The 16,142-nt window shown below is 42.9% G+C and overlaps 1 protein-coding gene across 1 annotated transcript in view; it reads right to left on the bottom strand.

Annotated features, from left to right (window-relative positions):
* The window catches only part of FAM92A (family with sequence similarity 92 member A), a 242,114-nt gene that overhangs the window by 83,883 nt on the left and 142,089 nt on the right, over positions 1-16,142 (bottom strand). The window lies entirely within an intron of this gene.

The raw sequence follows: 16,142 nt of genomic DNA, 5'->3' as shown, positions 1-16,142 counted from the left end.
CTACGCCTAAATCTACATGTTGGGATTTATGCCACATTTTTGTTGATGTAAATGGAGGCACATGGCTTTAGGCGCTGTGATATCAACTAAGACTAGGCGGCACTTATAGAATATGTTTAGGTGGAAATGTTTTCCACATGATTTTCTAGGCGCCATATATAGAATCTGGCCCTATATGTACAGTTAAGCTTAACTAAACAGCTGCCACTGATTAGCAGTCTATCCATATTCAGAACTGCTGAAAGTGTAGAGCAGCATTTAAAAAAACCTGCTGATTGCAGGGACTGAAAATGGACTTACTTGTGTTTTTATATTTTTAACCTGCAATATGCTCAGTACAGTATTTGTTGTGGGCAGGGTCCCTGGATTGAATGAGAAGGACTAGCACTGTGATATTAGCAAACTTGAGCACTATCCAAATATACATGCAAAGTGATGCATGTGGGAAAGAGGAAACCGAACTATAGCTACAAAATGCAAGGTTCCACAGTAGGAGTCACCGACCAGGAAAGGGATCTAGGTGTCATCGTTGACGATAACGTTGAAACCTGCTGCTCAGTGTACGGCGACGGATAAGAAAGCAAATGGAATGTTAGGTATTAGGAAAGGAATGGAAAACAAAAATGAGGACATTGTAATGCCTTTGTATCGCTCTGTGGTGCAACTGCACCTCGAATATTGTGTGCAATTCTGGTAACCGCATCTCAAAAAAGATATAGTGGAATTAGAAAAGGTACAGAGAAGGGTGAGGAAAGGCTATAGCGGCTAGGGCTCTTCAGCTTGGAGAAATGATGGCTGAGGGGAGATATGATAGAGGTCTATAACATAATGAATGGATTGGAATGGGTAAGACCTGAATCGCTTGTTTACTCTTTCCAAAAATACTAGGACTAGGGGACACGCAATGATGCTACAAAGTAGTAAATTTAAAACAAATCGGAGAAAATATTTCTGCCTGGCTCTCCTTACTGAAAGCTTGCATACAAAGTATTCAAAATCAAAGTGTGCCAAGGTCTACCAGGAAGAACAAGACTCCTTAATCTAGAAGCTTTGGATGAGCAGAAAGACTATCCTCCTGAGAAGGAAGATGGTTGTATAGGAGCAAAACAAGCACTATATGTTCCTATATAACAAAATATATGGGATTATGATACATGGCACTATCCAACATTAACAACCTGACTGTAAGACATGTTTCATCTTTCATTGCTAAAGCCTGTTGCCATGGGCCTCAGCCTTGCATACAGAAAAAAAGAATGCTGTCAATAGTGCCAACGTACCAGAATGACAATCTTGTTATCAGCACCGACGTCATGGACAGTACAGGACTCTTGGAATCTCCCTAGCAGCCAGAGAAGCGCTGTGGCTAGCAAAATTGCACATTATTTATGAAACCCCAGCTCGTTATCAAGGTGACCCCTTTAATGTGGTGCCAGTGAGACAATCTTATGGCCCTTGAAGCCACAACATCGGGGATAAAAAGTTATGGGTGTGTCACCAATGAGGCCAGAAGGCACATCATTAGCTCAGCTGCAGCTCATGATTAAGTGGGGCTCTTATCTGAAGAAAAGAAAGCTATGTTCATATTCCATCTCAATTGCAGCTCAGTGTTGCATCTGACTGACTAGGTGAAGAACACTCTGCCACCTGCTGGATGTCTACATCAGGTTGTAAAGTTGTCATGTTTAGGCATTTTATAAGTGCTGTGGGTTTAGAGTAGCTAATGGAGTTAGAAGTCTGTCTAGGGTAATATGCATTTACTCTGAGCTGTTTCTATGATAAGACTTTCATTGTTTTCATTCTTGCCTTCTTTTCACGTAATTTTTGCTGTTATTGTAAGTAAATAAAAACTTTTTTTTTATAAAACTTGGTTGAGAAGTTAGTTCTATTATTATGTTGGCATTGTGAGCTCAGATTTAGAGATAAGAGGGAACCTCTGCTTCTGACACTACATTGTCTAATGCTGGAATGTGGTAGTGTGACAGAACAGTGGGTTTTTTAAGCCTGAAAAAATGCCTTATTTCCTGAAGTGTATTTCTCTAGTTTAGCCAGCAGGTGGTGCATGTTTATGTTTTGAAGCTGCTGCAGAACCAAGGCTGTATTCTTTGTTTAAGCCTTTTGGAAAGGCAGTCTGCTTTATACTTTTAAAACTTGTTGTTCTGGGCTCTGATTGGCCCAGGAGTTCATTTCATTTGGATGTTACTGGCTTTTTCCCAAATCTTAGCCCGGGAGAAGAGAGAAACAGATCTCTTTGATGAGGCCATGTGATCAGTTATATTTGATAACTTGTGAGCAGCATATTTTCCTGAGCTCCCCAGGTATTTTTTTAGAAAGTAAACAAATGTTTAGATAGTGTTATAATTGATCCATATTTCAGTTACCTGTTATTGTTTGCTGATTGCACTTTTTATTTATTTATTTATTTATTTGTTACATTTGTACCCCACATTTTCCCACCTATTTGCAGGCTCAATGTGGCTTACATAGTACTGTGAGGCGTAGGCCACCTCCGGTGATGAAACAAATACAAAGTGATGTTATGATCGAATGAGATTCATGTGTTACAGACACATTATGGAATCGTAGAGAAGAAGAGTTATATAGTGTTTATTATGAGCTTTGATTTTGTTGTGTTGCAGGGGTCAGGCTCTTAAGTTGGGTCGGTGGGGGATGCCTTTTTGAACAGGTTGGTCTTTAGTGATTTCCGTTCATTGTTCAATATTTTTAAGACAATAAACAAGTTTCAGTTTATTGCCTCTATTGTCTGGACTGATAAAGAATCCTGGTGGTTTGTGAGTTGGGTCTGTGAGTGCTTTCTGGGACCTGTGGAACCACTGGGAATGTGGCCTCCAGTAACCTAGAAATCACTGGGGATAATTTAAGAGCTAAAGACTCGTTCAGAGGCGGTTGTGACCCAGTCGGTGGGAGGAGGGTGCTAATGTAGAGCACAAGCGGTAGGTGCAGGTGGACCTGAGCTGTGCTGGGGATAGACCCTCTAAGTGGCCAGGGGAAACCCTAGGTGGGTGGCTAGGCATTTCATGACAGTAGAGTCCCCTTTTTTTTTTTGTGTATTGTTTATTGTTTTTCAATTTCGCTAATACACAAAATTGATAAGAAAAATCAGTAAGTGAGGTTACAATATCAAACAAAATCTATTACCAAATTATTTCCTCAGAAACCAATATAAGTCCACTTTTGGGAGTTCAAAATATAGGTAACAGTTGAAGAACTTAAGGAAACAAAAATAAAACAAAATAGTAGATAGGCGTGATTTGGACTTTCTTTATATCATCAAACATTGTTTATAGTTGGTAGAATTGTTCCAATTGTCCTTCTAGATGTTATAAATGCTTCCAGTTGAGAGGGATCAAAAAAGACAAATTTTTCAGACCGATAGGTAACCAAACATTTGCAAGGAAATTTTAAAAAGAAAGTTGCTCCTATTTGTAACGTTTCCTGCTTCTTCTGAAGAAATTTCTTCCTCCGTGCTTGTGTTTCTCTCGACACATCAGGGTAGACATTAATCTTATATCCCTTAAAGATCTTTTCACGATTTTTATAAAATAGTTTAAAGATCCAAAATTTATCTGAGGAAAAAGTAACAGTCGCTACCAAAGTAGCGGCTGCTGCTTGGTCTGTTATAGAAGATTCCAACAAATCAGTCACATTAAGGGGTTGATTATCCGAAACCTGTTGATTCCTGAAAGGAAGATAGTATGCTTGTGCAAACAAAGGAATATTTTCTTCTTTTATTTGAAAAATTTCCTGAAAATATAATTTCAGCATCTCTCTAGGAGATATCTCTTTCAGATAGGGAAAATTCACAAAACGTAAATTATTACTTCTGGTGGAGTTCTCCAAAATCTCTATCTTCCTTCTGGAATTTATTAAATCCTTTAAGATAGTCTGCTGTACATCTTGTAATTGTTTTATATCCTTCTCTTGTTTTTCCACTTGAATATTTACTTGTTTTACTTGTTCTTCTACCCTTTCAACTTCTTGTTTTACCTTTTGTACTTGGGGAATTAATGCCTTACCTAAATCTACTATTAAAGTCCAAAGGCAGTCTAACGTGACTTCAGGAGGTTTAATCTGTAATTGAGCAAATGAAAAAGCTCCTACCTCCGTCTTTTGTTGCAGCGGAAAGATTCCTGCCATACTGGAATCACTTTGATCCTCCATAGTTGACTCAGCTGTCGTGGTAAGCTCTGCTCTTTGATCTTTACTTGCCTCACTTCTGCCTAACTCCACATCCACTTCCGGGATTGGAGTTGAAGACATTACCAATTGAGCACCTAGCTCCCGAGGCACAGGAGGAGGAGGTGGTGTTCGAGCATCGGGGCTAAGAGAAATTTCCAGCTCTAAAGACTCACTCGCAGCTTCAACCTGCACTGGAGTCGACAGCAAGCCGCTCGCCGATGTATTCGCGTCCAAAACCCGCTGGAAAAACGCATCGATCGGTCCTCTTTGAGTCGGGGTTCCAAGCTGCTGGGAGGCTGCGGCAGCGGCTTTCCCCCTTCTCTTGGGCATTCTAGGAGTAATGAGGTAGGTTCGCCAGGAGCTCTAAAAATCACGTCCTATCTACTCGGCAGCCATTTTGAACTCCCCCTCCCCCTTTTTTTTTTTTTTGTAACCTATACTACTAGTAAAAAAAGGCCCGTTTCTGGAACGAATGAAACGGGCGCTAGCAAGGTTTTCCTGGGAGTGTGTATGTTTGAGAGAGAGAGAGAGAGCCAGAGTGAATGTGCGGGTGTGTGACAGAGTGAGACTGTCTGTGTGACAGTGTGTGTGTGAGAATGAGAGTGTGACAGGGCCCCCTCCCCTGTTCCTAATGCCCCTCACCCCGTTCCCTCCCCTCCTTTTCCTCCTCCTTCCCACACTTTGGGTTCCTTAAGGCTTTCAAAAGTCTATGTACCCCCGTGGCCCTAAAGCCCAGTATCCGGATACCCCCCCGCTTTCCTCCTCACCCCTCCCCAAGATGTAATACTTTCACGTCCTTCATTTTAAAAAAAAAAAGTGTCCTATCTACCCTGTGTACAAATGCCCGGCATTCAGATTGTGTTCCTCTCGTAAATTTTCATTTCTTTCATTCATTCAGAACTTGCCCCCCCCCCCCCCCCCCCGAACACTTTTGGTTCCTTCAGTCTTTTAAAACTCTCCTATGCACCGTGTGTGCTAATGGCCAGCATTAAGATTGTTTTCCTGTCCCAAATTTGCATGTCTTTCAGTCATTCACAACTACCCCCCCCCCCCACTTTTCCAGTTTAACACTTTTGTTTCCTTCAGTCTTTTAAAACTCTCCTATCTACCCTGTGTCCTAATGGCCAGCATTCAGATTGTTTTCCTTTCCCAAATGTTCATGTCTTTCAGTCATTCAGAACTCCCCCTCCCCCCATTTAACACTTCGGTTCCTTCAGTCTTTTAAAACTCTCCTATCAACCCTGTGTCCTAATGGCCAGCACTCAGATTGCTTTGCTTTGCCTTGCCAAATTGTCTGTCACTGAGGTCAGTGCGTGCCTGCCTAGCAGACTACTTCCGGCAGGCACGGCCCAGGCACATCCTGTTGGAGGTGAGAATTATTATATAGGAAGTGTCAGGTTCTCCAAGAGCACCCCAAAAGGTTGTTATTTGTGTATGCCTCACAGCTAGAGGTTCCACTAAGATATAAATCAAGATACGGTTAGAATTAGATCAGATATGATAACTACCTGCACTTCACTGTTATATTTCTAAGGTTTGGGGGATTTAAACTCATTTTTCCTTCTCTGTTCAGGCAGTCTTAGCACAAGCTGCTAGTGGCTTGGATTGCTTCCTAGAGTATGTTATTTTTGTTTATAGAACACTGTTTTGTTTTCTAAGTTAGTAAACAGTCTAATAAACTGCTTTTAAGAGAACTCCTGGTTTTAAACATTCAGACAGCCCTGTTTTATACGTCCGTAAGCATGGGTGTCTATTAACCATATAAGAACAGTAAACCAGACATTGCAAGAGGTAAAACTGTCCCCTAGAAGAGTAATCAATTATAATGACTAAATTAACACTAATTCGTTGTAGTGAATTAGAAACTACCAAATAATAGCAGCAAGAGTGTTTTATTTCTGTAAGCAGTATATAAGCACATTGGTTCCTTCTGTCATTACTGAAACCATGCTTTTAGTTTCTTACTGTCCTTCTATAGTTAATTTAATGGCATACATTTAACTGTAATTTTGTCTGGAACAGTAGGAGTATTTGTATACTGTTCTATGCAAAGTATAGTGTAGCTTAAACAGCCAGCATAAACCATCCCCAAGTTGAAGCTCTATCAGTAGACTCTCAATTCTTAAGCAAACCTTTTATTGTAGTACTCAGAATACACAAAGAAAATCCAATTTACAGTCCAGGTGCTTGTAAAAGAATTGTGGCCTTCTTCCCATAGAGTCTGTATATAGCTACCTCAGAGGCAAGGAGATGGCCAGAACCTTAGCCCAGCTGAGAGGAAAAGCTGTAACACTCAAAGAACATAAGGGGAAGAACACAGAGAAAATAAATGGGGAATGACTTGGGGTAATGTCTTGGGGAGATGTCTTAGGGAATGGTTTTGGGAGATGGTGAAAAATCTTAATGGAAATGCAGTAGATTAAGGAGGGATCAGCCTCTAACAGCTGCTAATCACAAAGGCATACTAGAAAGACAGGGGCAGAGAGGGAGGGCTGGCCCTAGCTCACAGATAACAGCCAACAGGGAAAGCTCACAAGGAGTCAATCACAGGAACGGCAAACTATAGGAAAAGCAGTCCTAATATACAATGCTATCTATTACACAAACAATGCAATTAAATACAAATATTATTCATATTAAATATATAGCATAATATACCCTGCCTCCATGAACATGGGGGCAAACACTCCCTAACTGGTATCGGTATACACCACTAAACAATTTTATTTATTTGTTACATTTGTATCCCACATTTTCCCACCTATTTGCAGGCTCAATGTGGCTTACATGGTACCGTAAGGGCATTCGCCAGTTCCGATATGAACAAATACAAGGTGTTATTGTGGTAGAATAAGGTTCATGTATGGCTGATATATTTGGGAATTTAGGGAGGAAGAGGGAGGTTTGGGTGTGCCCATTACGATCTTTGGTTTTGTTGTGTTGCAGGTACTTGACTTTTATGTTGCGTCGGTGGGATATGCCTTCTTGAACAGGTTTGTTTTTAGTTCTTTCCGGAAGTTTAGATGGTCGTATGTTGTTTTTACTATTTTTGGCAGGGTGTTCCATAGTTGTGCGCTTAAATAGGAAAAGCTTGATGCATATGTTGATTTGTATTTGAGTCCTTTGCTGCTTGGGTAATGAAGATTTAGGTATGTTCGTGCTGATTTTGTTGTGTTTCTGGTTGGCAGGTCTATAAGGACATTCATGTAACCTGTGGCTTCGCCGTAAATAATTTTATGAACCAGGGTGCAGATTTTGAAGGCAATACGTTCTTTGATTGGGAGCCAATGCAGTTTTTCTCGGAGGGGTTTGGCGCTTTCAAACCGCGTTTTTCCAAATATAAGCCTGGCTGCAGTGTTTTTAACGATTTGAAGTTTCTTTATTATTTGTTCTTTGCAACCCGCATAGATTCCATTGCAGTAGTCTGCATGGCTTAGTACCATTGATTGTATCAAGTTTCGGAATATTTCCCTCGGGAAGAATGGTTTCACACGTTTAAGTTTCCACATTGAGTGAAACATTTTCTTTATGGTAGATTTCGCTTGGGTCTCTAGTGAGAGGTTCCGGTCGATTGTTACTCTGAGAATTTTCAGGTTGTCTGCAATAGGAAGGGTGTAGCCTGGGGTGTTTATGTTTGTGGGTTTATATGTGTTGTATTGGGATGAGATGATAAAACAATGCATAGGTGGTCGGTGGCCCAACTGTTTGGGGAGGCTAAAGGGGGCGGGGTAAAGGGGTGGTACCAACGGTGGGGCTTACATCCATAATTGTCTGACAACACACCTAGCTCCACCGCCACCTAGCCCTGCCCTTGTTGACTTGTTTTATAATTCAAGCAAAACGTACAGGAAAACTAATTCAAATAAGCATAATGCTATCATTGGAAGCCTATCTACTCTAGCCCATTATATGGGCTGAAGCCAGTAGGCAGACCTTGCCACCATTTTCACTCACCTAAAACAATATTAAAATATTATTAGAAATAAGGATATATATATATATATATATATATATATACTTATTTGAAAGTTTTTCATTTATTTGAAAACTTTCCATATATAGATATAAATATCATGACATAAAAATTGAATACCACTAAAACAGCTTAAATATTGTAGCTGGTAGAGACAGCAGTTATAAACTCTCTATTTTGTGCTCATTTTTCTACACTGTTCTATACAATAGAGATGGCCAAATTCAGTGAGGATATCCTTTTTCCTGATGGGTTCATCTTAGCAGCTGTTGTAATGTGCCTTAGGAAGCCTGGTGTTATAAAATAAGTTGGACTATATTGAAATAAAATGGAAGTAAAATTAAATTCACCTTTCATTAGGGCACATGAAATCACATCTTCACAGGTCTGTTCTTAATCTAACCTTCTTGGGCTCCCCCACCTCCCGTGGCCACCCCCGTTTCAAAACCGCAGCCAGCCCTCCCGCCCTCCCCCCCATTCAAAGCCACAGCTCCTTCCCCAGCGGTTCTGACCACTGAAGAAAAAACAAAACAAAACAAAAACTTGTATGTAAGACTAGAGGAGGTTGGGCTGATACCTGAAAGTTTCAGATAAAGTGCCTCTTCTCCCCCTCTTAATATCTGGAACTGGGGCTTGCAAGGATTTTCAGTCCCAAGAGTCAAAGAAAAGTCTGCTCCTATGAATCTTTTTTGCTCTTTGTAGCTCCGGCAGCTGTACAGAAAGAGAAAGCAAAGCACCTGAGTGTGCTAGCTCAAAGCTCCTCACTCCTCCCCCTTTGCTGTGGTCAACCTGAAGTAGCCCACCTCCTTAAGGTGGATCCTAGAGATAGCAGATCCCACCCAGGAAGAAACAGATCAGAGAACTGATTCCCCTCCCCCTTTACAAAGCTGCACCAGTTGTTGCTGGTACTGTAATGCGAAAACACAGCCAGTGCAAGGAACATGGATGACAGCTGTTCTGCTTCCCAGGCTGGAAACCCGATACCAGGGCAGATGGCGGAGGAAGCCTCTGTGCTCGCTGACATCCTCAACAGCATTTCTCTCCCCCTCCCCCACTGTTCGGGAGAGGGGGTGAGTTAAAGAGACTTGGTGGAACTTCCTGCTTCCAGCTACCCCAGTCCTTCTCTGCCCCGGACTCCAGAATTTGAAACCGGTTCCACCAGCCACTCTTCCTCCATTTCTTCCAGCTGCTTCCGTGCTGTTCGTCAGCCCTCCCTCACCTAGTGCCCTTCCGGACAAAGTAGGAGTGAGTGAAGTCCTGGTGATTGTCCAGCCAGGCTTCCAGGTCCTCCTGCTGTGGACAGCGATCCATGCCGCCCCACTGCCGCTCCCATGTCTTCCCGACCCGATCTGGGCACTGAGAGGAGGCAGGAGAAGGTCATGGTTGGGCTGGGGAGGCTTAGCCTCCCTAAGCCTCTTATACGGGGCGCCTATGAGACAATGAGGGGCATAATCGAACGTCGCCGGCGAAATAGATCGCCGGCAATCTATTTTGGCGGCAGCACAACAGTTGGCCGGAACCGTATTATCGAAAAAGATGGCCGGCCATCTTTTCTTTTTTTTTGATAATACGGTTTAGCCCGGCCAAATGCCGGAGCGCGCCGGGTTTGATATGGACGGTTTTGTTTTTCAGCGATAATGGAAAAAAAAATACCTGTGATCTCAAACTCGGCGAAATCCAAGGCATTTGGTTGTGGGAGGAGCCAGAATTTGTAGTGCACTGGGCCCCCTGACATTCCAGGACAGCAACCGGGCACCCGAGGGGGCACGTCTAAAAATTTTTTAAAAATATACAAATACCTCCCAGGTGCATAGCTCCCTTACCTTGGGTGCTGAGCCCACCAAATCCCCCCCAAAACCCACTCCCCACAACGCTACACCACTACCATAGTCCTTATGGGTGAAGGGGGGCACCTACATGTGGGTACAGTGGGTTTTGGAGGGGGGGGTTTGGAGGGCTCAACACTTACCACCACAAGTGTAACAGGTGGGGGGGGGGGGGGGGGGATGGGCCTGGGTCTGCCTGCCTGAAGTGCACTGCACCCATTAAAAACTGCTCCAGGGACTTGCATACTGCTGTCAGGGAGCTAAGACATTTGAGGCTGGCATACAGGCTGGCAAAAAAGGCTTTTATTTTTATTTTTTTAGTGTGGGAGGGGGTTGGTGACCACTGGAGGAATATGGGGAGGCCATTCCCCATTTCCTCCGGTGCTCATCTGGTGAGTTGGGGCACCTTTTTGAGGCTTGGTCGTAAAAATAAAAGGACCAAGTAAACCCGGCGAAATACTGATTAATGTTGCTTTTTTTTCCATTATCCGTGAAAGCCAGCCATCTGGTAGCCATGCCCATGCCCGCCCATGTCCCGCCTTCGCTACGCTGCCGGCTTGGCGACGGGAAAGCGGCGATTCTGTCAAAAAAAGCAGCTTTCGATTATACGGATTTCGCCGCTTTTGAGAGATCGCCGGCCATCTCCCGATTTATGTTGGAAGATGCCCGGCGTTCACTGTCGAAAATAAGCCTGAATGTGTTTTTTCTGTGTTGAGTTTTAATCGGAATGCGTTTTCCCATGAGTTCATAATGTTCAGACTAAGCTTGATTTCATTGGTGATTTCTGCCAGATCATGTTTGTAAGGATATAAAGTTGTGGCATCATCAGCATATATGAATGGGTTAAGGCCTTGAATGGATAAGGGACTTGGCTAGTAGGATCATCATGAGGTTGAAAAGGATAGGTGATAGTGGTGATCATTGCGGCGCACCGCAGTCTGGTTTCCAAGGTGATATATTTTTGCTAGCTTTCACTTGATATGTTCTTGTTGTTAGGAAACCCTTTATCCAATTTAGTGTGTTTCCGCTGATTCCGAAGTAATATGATATGATTGACCATATCAAATGCACTGGACATATCAAATTGTAGGAGAAGTATACTTTTACCTATTGCTATTTCCTGCTTGAATTTGGTTAAGACAGTAAGTAATACTATTTCGGTGCTGTGTAGGGGGCGGAATCCTGATTGTGATTCGTGAAGTATTTTGAATTTGTCTATGTAATCATTAAGTTGTTTGGTTACCAAGCCTTCCATTAGTTTGACTACCAATGGGATAGATGCTACTGGACGGTAGTTGGTAATGTCATTTGTTTTTTTCTTGGTGTCTTTTGGTATTGGGGTGAGTAGGATGTTGCCTTTTTTTTTTTTTTTAGGGAAGGTACCTTGTTGAAGCATGAAGTTTAAGTGGGATGTGAGGTCTGTTATGAAGCGATGGGGGGTGGATTTTATTAGGTAGCTGGGGCAGGTATCCAATTGACAGTGACTGTTGGAGTACCTCTTAATCGCCTGTTTAACTGTATCGGCGGTGAGGAGAGCGAAATTTGACCAGATACGGTCTGCTGGGTGCTCACCAGGGGATGGATCCAGTTCACTGATGAAGTTTAGGATGTACGTGTTGTCCTGAGGTAGCGTTTTGCGTAGGTTTTTAATTTTTTCGTTCAAGTATTTAGCAAGGTTGTCTGCAGATGGGATGTCAGTGTTGGTTGTGGTAATCAGTGTTATGTCTAATAATTTGTTCACGAGATGGTATAGTTTCCTTGTGTCTTTGTAGTCCGGCCCTATTTTAGTTTTGTAGTATGACCTTTTGGTCTGTCTAATTGCGTATTTGTATTTCCTTTGTAATTGTTTCCATGCGTTGAGTGTTTGTTCATCTTTTATTTTTTTTCCATGCGTGTTCTAATTTCCTGGATTGTGTTTTTAATTTTTTCAATTCTTCGCTGAACCACGGAGTTGAGTTGTGTCTGCTTGAGGTTCTTGTTCGTAAGGGTGCGATTTCGTCTAGTATGTGTTTACATCTTTTGTCCCATTCTGACAGGTAGTGTATGGAGTCCGTTTGTGTTATCCAATCATTATAATATATCTGTTTCCAGAATTATATTAACATACAAGCATGAAAAAGTCCAATTATATTTGGATTTTAAACTTTGCATTTGCTCACATTAAACATCATCTGCCAAGTGATGCATGTGGGACAGAGGAACCTGAAACTATAGCTACGTAATGCAAGGTTCCACGTTAGGAGTCACTGACCAAGAAAGGGATCTCAGTGTCGTCGTTGATGTTACGTTGAAACCCTCTGGTCAGTGTGCTGCGGCGGTTAAGAAAGCAAATAGAATGTTATTATTAGGAAAGGAATGGAAAACAAAAGTGAGGATGTTATGCCGCCTTTGTATCGGTCCATGGTGCGATTGCATCTCGAAAATTGTGTTCAATTCTGGTCGCTGCATCTCAAAAAAGATATAGTGGAATTAGAAAAGGTACAGAAAAGGGCAACGAAAATGATAAAGGGGATGAGATGACTTTCCTATGAGGAAAGGCTGAAGCGTCTAGGGTTTTTCAACTTGGAGAAAAGATGGCTGAGGGGAGATATGACAGAGGTCTATAAAATAATGAGTGGAGTGGAACTGGTAGACATGAATCGTTTGTTTACTCTTTCCAAAAATACTAGGACTAGGGGGCATGCGATGAAGCTATAAAGTAGTAAATTTAATATGAATCAGAGAAAGTTTTTCTTCACTCAACGTGTAATTAAACTCTGGAATTCATTGCCAGAGAACGTGGTAAAGGCGGTTAGCATAGCGGGGTTTAAAAAAAGGTCTGGATGGCTTCCTAAAGGAAAACTCCATAGACCATTATTAATTTGACTTAGGGAAAATCCACTGCTTATTTCTGGGATAAGCAGCTTAAAATGTATTGAAATTTTTCGGGATCTTGCCAGGTATTTGTAATCTGGATTGGCCACTGTAGGAAACAGGATGCTGGGCTTGATGGACCTTTGGTATGTCCCAGTGTGGCAATAGTTATGTACTTGGCAACTTCTTGCTGATCTCAGGTTCAATGTTGCTCTGGCAACTTCTCTCATGCAGTCTCATAGGAGCTGAAACAAGAGACAGACAACAAAAACAACAAAACACAAAAAAAGAGAGAAAAGTCTGAGTCTCTGGAGAGGACAACAGACCACAGAGTTCTCATCTCTTCTTGGTGTGGATCACTGGCTCAGTGATGGCTCTGAAGAAGTTCCTTGTCTTCCAGGGAAGTCTTGTGTTGAAGATCCCAAGTGGTGCCATGTTGTCATTGATGATCTGTAGTTCTGTATCTCTGATTGCAATTTGATGATAATTGTACATTCTTTCATCTTCTTTGTAACAGGCAGTAATGAGTGCTGTAGGGATATAAATACATGAGATATGTAGTTGTTCAAGAGTCTTTAGTTAATCTTTCCATTTTTCCCATTCTTGTCGCATTTCTTGTGGTAATGGAACATCCCACTCATCAATGCTATGGGAAAGCACTCTCAGTACAGATCTTCCTTGAATGGTGACTGGAGCCACAAACCCCAGTGGATCATACAGACTATTTACTGTAGACAAGACACCTCTGCATGTATATGGCTTCTCTTGGGTGGAGACTTGAAATGTGAAAATGTCTCTCTTTAGATCCCACTGTAATCCAAGGCTTTAGTATGATCCTCTGCAGGTAATGCTTTCAATACTTCTGGACTGTTGGAGGTGATTTTATGAAGTCTCATATTGGCCTCTGTCAGCACTGCTTGTGTTCTCTTAAGCAAGTCAACAGCTTCTCCTTCGGTAGGTAAGGACTTTAAACCATTATCTACATAAAAGTCTTTCTCAATGAAGTGTCTGGCATCTGTGCCATAGTCTCTTTCTACCTCGTGGGCTGTTCTTCTAAGCCCATAGTTTGCTACTGCATTACCAATGACATGAACTCTCATTCTGTATTCTACAATTTCCTTGTTGTCATTGTCATGGTGCCACAGGAATCTTAAGTAATTTCTGTAGTCTGGGTGTACGCCAATGCAATAGAACATTTGCTTGATATAAGCTGTTATGGAGATAGGGTCCTTTCTGAAGCGGATCAAGACTCCTGTTGATCATGTCAGGCCCATAAAGCAGCACATTGATTCTAGTGACCAATTTCATGGAATCTTACTCAACAAACATAATCCTGATCTGGCCTGGTTTTTGTGGGTGATACTCCACAAAAGTAGGTAAGTACCAACATCCTTTGTTGTCTTAATGGTGGAGCTGGCTCTACATGGCCATTATCCAGCATGTTCTGCATTAATGTTGTAAAGTGTTTTCTCTCTGGTTTCTTTCTCAGAGTGTTTCACAATGAAGTGGGATGCGAGAGAGCTTGCTCTCTGTTATTAGGTAGTTATGTTCTGGGTACCCGGAATGGTAGCAGAACCACTCAGCTCTTGGACTCATCCTTGTAGAATTTGTTATCCATATTTTTCAAGAACTCTTATCTACTGAAAGAGTTGGTTTTTCTTCATCCTTGGAACACTGAGCTCCCCAGATGTTCTCCTAAATCTGGTGGAGATGGATCCTGACAGATGGTTGAGCTGAAGTCTGGTTTCTCCTAGTTATAAATCTTCACGTGCAGATGGTTAGAACAAGGCTTGAACAAGGTGTTGTGCCCATTTTCCAAGATGCATGTTTTGTAGACATCCACACTAGGTCTCCTTAGTCTGTTAAGACAAACATCATCTACAATCACCCATCCCAGGGTGAGTTGGTAGGCATATGGAGAGTCAAGTGGACCTGTACGTGATCCATGAACTCTGATCAATGTTGGTGCATCTCTTCCCAACAAGAGTAAGATCTTGGCATTTGGATCCAAAGGCTGCAGATACTCAGCTATAGGTTGCAGGTGACGATGGTGCTGTGCAACCTCTGGTATGGGAATTTCTTCTGTTAATAAGAGTCAGAAGATGGGTCTTGTTCTTACCATCCATCGCTTCTATCACATATCTGTTTGCTCTTCTCCCAGTCCTCTGTCATCCCTGTATAGGTCTTGAGGTTGTAGGGATAGCGAGCTCCTTGGATATCAAATAGGTCAAAGAACTCTGTCCTTGCAAGGGACTGATTACTCTGCTCATCTATGAATACATACATCTTTATTGCCTTTTCTGGTTGCTCTATTGGATATACCTTAGCAGGCCCCCTGGGACTGTTCATCATCGAACCCGACCCTAAGGCGATGTGAGGATTTGACGTTGTCCTCGGCACAGAGGAGCCTTGGTGACATGCTTTGGACGAAGGCCAAAACATTATCATCAGCCATCTTGGATGCATGGTGCCGGGAGCTCTGGGGCATTGAAGTATTCGGCACCCAAGAAGCATCGGCGCCAGGAGGCTCGCTCCCACTCCATACAGGAGGTGCCAATGCGCCTGTCTCTAAGCAGCCAAGATCCCGCTCCCACATCGATCCCAGCAGCTCTGCAACCTACGCCTCAGCTGGCACTAGATGAGCGCATCTGGGCCTTGCTCCCTGAGCTGCTGGATAGCCTTATGCAACGGTGTGCATGGGTATTGGGAGCGCTTGTCCTACCCTAGCTTCTGTTGCAGCCTCGCCTGGCCCTAGCCTGCGGTGTGGACACCGGTGCCACTTGCGGCCCCAGTGTTGCTGCCACCCAAGCCAGCACCCCCACGACATCAGTGGAGGAAGCTTCGCTGGAGTCAAGGCGGGAGTCGACTTTTCAACGCCGCTCTCAAGGACATGGCTCCTTGTGACTGAGGTAGGTTTGGTCTCGGCAGTCCCATAGGGAGATACTGTCCGACACTGAAGAGAAGGACTCACAGGATTCTGAGGAGGATCCCAGATAATTTTCCTCAAATGAGTCTTATGAGATTCCCTCTGAACCTTCCCATCTACCTGAAAGGAGATGATCTCCTCTGGAGAGCCTTTCATTTCCATCTTTTGTAAAGGAAATGGCCAAGGCCATTCCATTTCCTTTGGAAGTGGAGGATGAGCCCAGGGTCAAGATGCTCGAAGTCCTGGACTATACATCTCCTTCTAAAGAGGCTGTGACTGCACCTCTCCATGAGATATTCAAGGAAGTCCTCGTCAGGAACTAGGAGTCCCCTCTCTGTCGGTCCCTGTTATGTCCAAGAAGATT

The sequence above is a fragment of the Microcaecilia unicolor genome, chromosome 1, assembly GCF_901765095.1.
Source record: "Microcaecilia unicolor chromosome 1, aMicUni1.1, whole genome shotgun sequence".
NCBI lineage: Eukaryota > Metazoa > Chordata > Amphibia > Gymnophiona > Siphonopidae > Microcaecilia > Microcaecilia unicolor.
Note: the sequence above shows the minus strand (reverse complement) of the source record. Positions and strands in the feature narration are given on the sequence as shown.